This window comes from Hipposideros armiger, unplaced genomic scaffold (genome assembly GCF_001890085.2).
Source record: "Hipposideros armiger isolate ML-2016 unplaced genomic scaffold, ASM189008v1 scaffold_51, whole genome shotgun sequence".
NCBI classification, from domain to species: Eukaryota; Metazoa; Chordata; class Mammalia; order Chiroptera; family Hipposideridae; genus Hipposideros; species Hipposideros armiger.
This window is the reverse complement of record NW_017731401.1, coordinates 4141670-4149595: the sequence shown is the minus strand read 5'-3', so window position 1 is coordinate 4149595 and position 7926 is coordinate 4141670. Positions and strand designations below refer to the sequence as shown.

Below are 7926 nucleotides of genomic sequence, written 5' to 3'. Positions count from 1 at the left end.
GAGAGAGAGAGAGAGAGAGAGAGAGAGAGAGAGAGAGAGAGAGAGAGAGAGAGAGAGGAGGGGAGTAGGGTTCTGTTATCTAGAGATTGAAAATCTATAATGCTTGTTGATCCCAGGGGTTTCTTTATATTGTTAGTGTTTGTTTTCATCTCATAGGGTTGTTGGGAGGGTTAAATGTAGAGTAGTGCCTGGCAAACAATAAGGTCTCAATAAATACTAATTGTTATAGGTATTAAAAAGTTTGCCATTGAAATAAATATCTTTAGGTCTAGTGTAATCCATTTGGGTGGGGGTTTCTTCAATTCTCTTAAAACATTTTTTTTCTGACATTCTTTCAGGGTAACTATAGGTATATGTATACACACACACACACACACACACACACACACACACACACACACACTTTCCCTCCATTTTAAAGAAGGGGCACAATGCAGAGAAAAGCCAGTGCTTCACCCTGGTCTAGTAAAAAGGCTTTCAAAAATGTTTGGCTTTTATGACATCTATACATATAAAAAAAAACCATTTTCAATAAACAATACTTGTCTTCAGTACTTGTAATTTTCTGTTCTGCTCTATTCCATTCTTTCATTAAAAAAATGTGGATTGTCACATACTAAATTAATTGCATGACTCATAATGGGTTTGTCACCTGCAGTTAGAACAATTATGGTCTAGCAAATACATGGGATTTTGCTTGATCCCACCAGGTATGCCCTGGGGAGGTGGGGGCTTCCCTGGGCTTCTCATCCCCATGCTGACTCTCCAGACTTGTCACATTCTCAATTCTTCCAGTTCATCCTTTTTGTCTTCCAAGTTAAGAAAGAGCAAATGATAAATGCCTGTTCTGTCTTCTTTTCTTCATCTCCCATCTCTCCTTTTCTTTTTCTCTCCCTCCCACCCCCTAGCAAGAAATAGTCATTTGTAACTGCTGCTTACTGAATAATAATGATGATGATAATAATAATGACAGTGCTAGCATTAGTCATAATAACAATGATAGCTAACACTCATTTCATGCCTGACTAGTGCCAGATACCCATGTAAGTGCTTTACAAATGTTAACTCATTTAATACTCCTAGCTACCCTATGTAGTAGATATGTCATATAATTACTCTGAAGGGAGCATTGCCTACTCCTTTTTTCCACATCTGGTCAAAATCTGGAAGACTTGAATATTATAGAATCTGGGCTAAATACTTAATTTAATAGAAAGTGATGATAATATTATAGAACAATTTGCTTTCACAAATCCTGAAACAATAGCTAAAGATAATGATCACAAACCTAGAATCAGTAAACCTGAGGCATGGTGTGTTGTGGCTGAAATTATTCTCGATAGAGTGCAAACTTTAGAAGGAAACCATATTATAAAAATTTAGTCTCATGTAAGCATCCACACAGAGAAAATTTCTGTAGTGTTTGTTGTTTGATCACTGTTTTAATGCTCTGTTTAGTAACTAATTTAAAATTTTAACATGCAACAATTTTTCTCTGATTATAAAAATAATACGTTCACTGTGAAAATTCTGGAACATGCAGTCAATTGTAAAACTGAAAATCAAAATGATTCCAAATCGCATCACCCAAAGACAGCTATTATTCACATTTTGGTATAGTGTGAGTGTGTTCAGGCTACACATTGTTTTCAAAAGTTTTTCATATAAAAACCTACATTTCTAGCATCTCTGGAAAAACTAACAATGTCTGACAACAGTGGGCCCACATTTTTGTAGGGCAACAGCTGATGGGAGCTGTTCTTTGTTCATGTGCTCCCAGGTTTCAGTATACACAGAAAGAAACTGAGGCACAGAGAGGTGAGGGACATAGATATCACCCCAATTAAACTGAATTACAATATCAAAGGGAAAATGTTCAGTACAAAGGCCCAGAAGACTGACTGAGGTTGGTAGCCAGAAATTCCATCCAGGCAAAGACATGAGTTTGAGGTTCCAACGAGGTACAGGGTTTAATGGCAAATCGAATTGGAAGGAGAAGAAGGCTTTTGTCCCAGGATTTGATAAAGGAGGGAGAGGGGCTACAGAGCACCACAACGAGGGGGTACAACTGTCAGTTCTGAGGAAAAACCTTCCAGAGTAGGAGTTAAGGTTGACTGGATGTCCAATCTTCAGTGATAACTTTAGTATCTGCAGCAGTTAGGTCTTTTGGGAACCTCTAGAAGTACTTCCATGTAGGACTTTTCTGTCCCAAATGCCTCCTGTGTCTCCTCAATGCAAAAGTGTTGGAGAGTAGTGGAAATTGCAATATCAATTTTGTCAGCCCTATGTCTCTTCACCATCTTTTGGCAATGGCATTAATGTTTTCCTTTTGGGGAGTGGCTTCTCTTTCATTGGTTGCATCCTGGTGGGATTGTTAGTTAAGATGCTTTGCTCACCCCTCACCAAGGGGATGGTGTAAGGTTCAAGCGAACCTAAATGAATGCCCTCCCTGGAACTTGAGTCTTGATCAATGTGACAATAGGAGATTGGGCTCATTTGGAGCTCACTATTCCAGGGGCAAAACTCTGTCAAGACAATTGCAATATTCCTGCTACACAGACCTGGAAGTGGCCTTGCTTTTTGTCCTTTGCTGGGCCTGGCTCTCCAGCCTTCCCTTTGATTCTGCGAACGCTTCCATATCCTTCTAGTAAATATCTTTTTTTTTTCTTTGTTTGTGCTTAAGTTAGCCAGAGTAGATTTCTGATGCTGACAACAAGAACCTTAATTAGCACAATGGGCAGCCTGACCTGGGAATTCCAATTACCTCTTTCTACCAAAACTGTACTAATGGGCATGTCAAAAACCATTTGTTGATCATTCACAATATGCCAGGTGGCATGGCAGGGGCTTTCATCTATGTTATCTAATTTGACTCTCGTAACAATACCACAGATAGGAATTATTAAAAATTTCCCCCAATTTAAAATATTGTAGTAAAATATACATAATATAAAATTTACTATTGTAACCATTTTTAAGTGTACAGTTTAGTGATATTAAGTACCTTCATATTGTGCAACCACTGCCACCACTCATCTCCAGAACTCTTTTCATCTTACAAAACTGAAGCTTTATACCCATTAAAGAATAACTCCTTATTGCCCCACTTCCCTCAGCCCCCAGTAACCATTATTCTACTTTCTGTCTGTATCAATTGACCTATTCTAAGTATACTTACACAAGCGGAATCATACAGTATTTGTCCATCTGTGTCTGGCTTCTTGCAGTTAGCATAATGCCTTCAAGTTTCATCCAGGTTGTAACATGTCAGAATTTCCTTCCTTATATTATATAACACAGTGTGCTCATCCATTCATCTATCGATAGACACGTGGGTTGCTTCCATGTTTTGCCTATTTGTGAATAATGCTGCTATGAACATGGGTGTAAAATGGAGAGACCCTGCTTTCAATTCTTTTGAGTATGGACCCAGAAGTGGAAAGATAGTAAATCTATTTTTAATTTTTTGAGGAGCTGTCACACTGGTTTCCACAGTGGTTGTACCATTTTATGTCCCCACCAATAGTGCACAAAAATTCCAGTTTTTCCATATCCTTACCAACACTTATTACTTTATGTTTTTGTGATAGTAGCCAATCTAATGAGTATGAGGTGGTAGCTGTTATTTAACTTTAGATGCAAACACTGAAGGTAAGTAAATTGCCCAAGGTCAAGTAAATAGAAGAGTTGAGATTCAAATCCATGTCCAGTAATCTATCAACATGTCTGCCTGTCTCTTATCCTTTTCCCTAGCTACAATATTTTTGTTGGAAATCTAAAGGTATTCAATAAAGCTAAATTTGTTTTTTAGAAAAATCTATCAGCTATTAGGAAGATTTAGGAGCCAAAAAAATATTCTCAGTCAATATCCTAGAAACTATAGACTCCCAAAAGACTTATGGAGTTATAGTGTTTCATGATCACCGAGATTAATCAATTCAACTTTCTTATCTTATAGGTAAGAAAATGGGAGCCAAAATCTCTCTGTTGTCAACTATCACTGAAATTACTATCTGCCAATAGCTCTAAACCTTAGTCTTGAGACAGATGGGACTGTGTAAATTTATATAGCTCAATTAAAATCACAGAGCTGAAAGGGACCTCCAGGTCTTTTATAATAATGCATCCACCTGCCTCTGTCATGGCAAGTTTGAACAATATCAGCAGGTTGTCTTTTTCTTTACAGTCTACTAAGAAGGCAATTCAATCACTTTCTTTGTGAAGCATTAGAGCATCTTTCACACCTCTCAATCTAATGACATTTTTACATGTAAATGTGGAGCACTTTATATGCCTGTTTAAAAACTGATATGTTCTATTTAAAGGTGTTCAAAATTGTTACTCGAAAATTAGCAGCAGTATTAAAAGTAAATTGAAGTATCACTAGGCAACCGAAAGAGTTGTAATAAGTAACCTTGAGTATACTTTCAAAATTAGAAATAACATCAGCCCTAGGTTTCAAAAGTAAATCAGTAGGGTGAAAGATAGTCATATGAAGGGAATTTTTTCTCCACTCTGGGAAAAAAAAGAACAGTTAGAGAAGGTCTGCACTATATAGTGCCAACTTGTCAGATTCATTTGAGGACTCTCCACAACTCAATTCGATGTAGCAAATGTTCACTGAAAGCCTCTCTTATGTAAGCTACTGAGGGAAGAGCTTTGAGAATACAAAGACAACCAGATATCATTCCTGGCTTCAAGGAGCTAGAAAAGTAGTTAGAGAGAGAACATAGGTACATAAATACCTCTAAAAGGTATCAAATGAAAAGTGGTGTCAGGTCCACAGAAATGCACCGTTGTTAGGGCAAGGTGACGCCTGCCTGGGGGAATCAGGGAAAGCTATTGGGCTGTGTTTTGAAGGATGAATGTGATTTTGACAGCCAGGAGGAGGGGAAATGTTACGCAACCCGAAAGTACGGTGTGAACTGAGGCCTAAAGATGAGCAATGCCTCTATATCAACTTTCTGTTTCAAGTCCTACACACACTTTAGGGCCTGCCCTCTCCTCTTTGGAATCTCCCCCTCCTCCTTTATTTCTCTATTAAAATCCTAACCACCACGAGCTTAAACAAAATATTTAAAATTGTTGTGTTGAAAAGGTAAGATTACTGGTAAATTTATTCTTTTTCTTTTCTTGTTTTTTAGTTTTGTTTTTCTTTGGAAATGTGATTCTATTACAGAAAAATTATTTTTTAAAAAAATATATGGTACGTACATCCCAAGGCCAGCTCAAATCGTTGGTCCTCATAACTATTCCTGACGACCTTATAATGTTGAATTTGAATTGGAAATGGTAATATAAACTTCTGATTTAAGGTATATGTATGTGTATATACAGGATCTATACAGTGTTACAGCCTAGAAGCATACCTTGGTAATACGTTGGTAACAAAGAGCATACCTAGTGCATAGATGTTTCACTAAATATCATTTCCCACCACACTGAACCAAGGCTCTTTGGTGAACATCTTGGGGCAAGGAAACATAAGTTAGCTTAGGTGAACCTAGAACATCCCATAGTATTTAAAAAAAAAGGAAATTCTCCAAGGCTAACAGAGGTCTATTAAGGTGTCAACTTGAAGGAAATCCCATTGGCTAAACTTGGGCATTTAAAAAAAAAAGTGAAGAAAAGGGGGAGGGGGTAGAGAGAGAGAGAGAGGGAGAGGAGAGTGGGTGGAGGAGAAGATGAAAGAGGAGGAAGAAGAAAGAGGAGTAGCAGCAGCTCTTGTTTGGTGGTTACTTTTACTTTGACAATTGTATATAAAAGAAAAGAATCTACCTGTCTTTTCAAGAGAAATTGTTGTTTTTCCTTGGTTGAGGAGAGGAAGAACTTCTTCCCAAAGAATGTTTTCATTTGAAACCTATGACATTATTGATATTCAGTTATTTTTACCTTATTTTAAAATTTTACCTGGTTCAACCAAATGTGAAATGAAAGAATTAGAAACATCAGCACTTTGCAACCCTCATGAAATAATTGATTTAGATTGGAATCATTAATGGATGCTGAAATGATTATGTGAAAAGTTGTTGGGGCAAAAGAACATTCTCATGGTGTCAAAAGGTCTCCCCTTGGATTACTTGCTGATTCTTGAAGGTAAAGATACCTTGACATCTCAGTGGTGAGGTCTTGCTGTCATCATTTTAACCAAGTGGCTAATGGTGAAACAGCCTAACATGTGGTTTCTCCTGATGTGATTGAATCTGAAATTCACAGCATGACCTATGAAGCATTCTAACCAAAAATATTTAAGCAGTGTGTGGGTTATGCTTCACTTGCCCTGATAAATCCATTTGGTGCCCACTCTATGGCCCTGGAGACATCCCTCTGCAGAGTGTATCACCCAGGCTCCCTTGTGTTTTGGCTTCTGATTAGATTTGGCCAATGGGGAGACTCTGGCAGAAATTTGGAGGATGAAGGAGAGAGATTTGGGGTCTTTATTCCCTACCATCCCATTCCCTGACTGGGTACAGTTTTGGCAGCACCTTTTACATCTGTGACTCCTCTTGGGGGCCCGTCTTCCAAAGCTTCAGCTACTGGTCCTGGGTGGTATTTTAGGGGTGCTTCAGCACCCCTTATTATTTCCTATGCCTGCCCACACGTCTGCAAATAGTACATTCACTTAACTCCCTTCAGTTAAACCCTTTGAGTGTGCCATCTGCTTCCGGTCAAGACCCTGACTGACCGAGCCTGAGTCTAATCAGGCCTTTGTTTTAATAGGACACCAAGGCTGGAAAAACAAGTGAAACAACGCCTTGAGATAACAGTCAGACAAATCCAGCATTTGGGACAATTTACAAGACAACTGGTCTGGTTGTCTTCAAAGGTCAGTATCATTAAATAAAAAAATAGGAAAACTCTGCTAGCTTAAAATAAGCTAGAGACATAACCATCAAATGCAAGGTGTGAGCCTGGTTTGTAAAAACCAGCTTTTTTTGTGTGTGGGGGGGAAGCAATTGGGAAAATTTGAATATTGACTAGATTTTAGAGAATTATTTCCAATATCCTTAGATATTGCGGTTTTTAGGCAAATGTCCTTTTTAAATAGATGCATGCTGAAGTATTTAGAGTGAAGTGTTATAATGACTGCAACTTCTTTAAAATGTATAGTAAAATATTTAGATAGATAATATGGCAGAATACTAACAGTTGCTAAATCTAACTGGTGGGGATATGGTGTTCCTTGTACTATTCTTTCAACTTTTCTGTGTGTTTGAAAATTTCATAATAAAACACTGGAAAACATTAATAAAGGAAACAGAATTTCTAAGCACCTCCCCAGGAAGGATTTCTCCTCTTTCCAAATGTCTATAGCTTATTTTACTCATTGCTCATTTTCTCCTTGTATGTGCTTCTCCAACCGGATTATCTGCACTTTGAAGCTAAGAACTGAGCTCTGTACATTTTTGTGCCCTACAGAGGTTTACATACTGGTTTTTATGTATTTAAGCCTGACTCTCCATGGCAAACATTGGCATATGTGGTCAGAAAGTTTCTACAATATTTCTGTTTTCATTAATGAAAGGAGAGAGGTGCAAGAAGTTGGATGGGATGCAGAGAAGGGCAATGTGGACACTTTCTTGAAATCAGAATGCTGGCTTGACATCCCTTCCTGGGGGCAATGAAAGTCACAGTGAAGACAGCATTGAGTCCGACACTGCACGATATCATAGAAAGTTGTATAGCCTTAGACGGATCTTTGGAAGGACTGACTCCGGAAAAAGATTAAGGTGAGTTCAAACTTATAGTCTACTCACACCAGACAGAAAACCACGACTAGGTTAAGCCTGAATTTAGAAAAGTTAATTTTGAGTGAATTGCTTAAGAGGATCAGGTCTTATATTTATTTAACTCAATTTAAGTTGTATGTCAAAACATAAAAATTAATGTAATTCTCTTCTTGACTAACAGTGAATCCATTTGTTT

At 37.9% G+C, this 7926-nt stretch overlaps 1 long non-coding RNA gene across 1 annotated transcript in view; it reads left to right on the top strand.

Annotated features, from left to right (window-relative positions):
• Nucleotides 1-6728: 6728 nt before the first annotated feature.
• The window catches only part of LOC109381668 (uncharacterized), a 76068-nt gene continuing 74870 nt past the window's right edge, over nucleotides 6729-7926 (top strand). The window contains exons 1-2 of the long non-coding RNA XR_002123791.1: nucleotides 6729-6826; nucleotides 7526-7730. This is a non-coding gene — a long non-coding RNA (uncharacterized LOC109381668). The remainder of the gene's footprint in view (nucleotides 6827-7525; nucleotides 7731-7926) is intronic.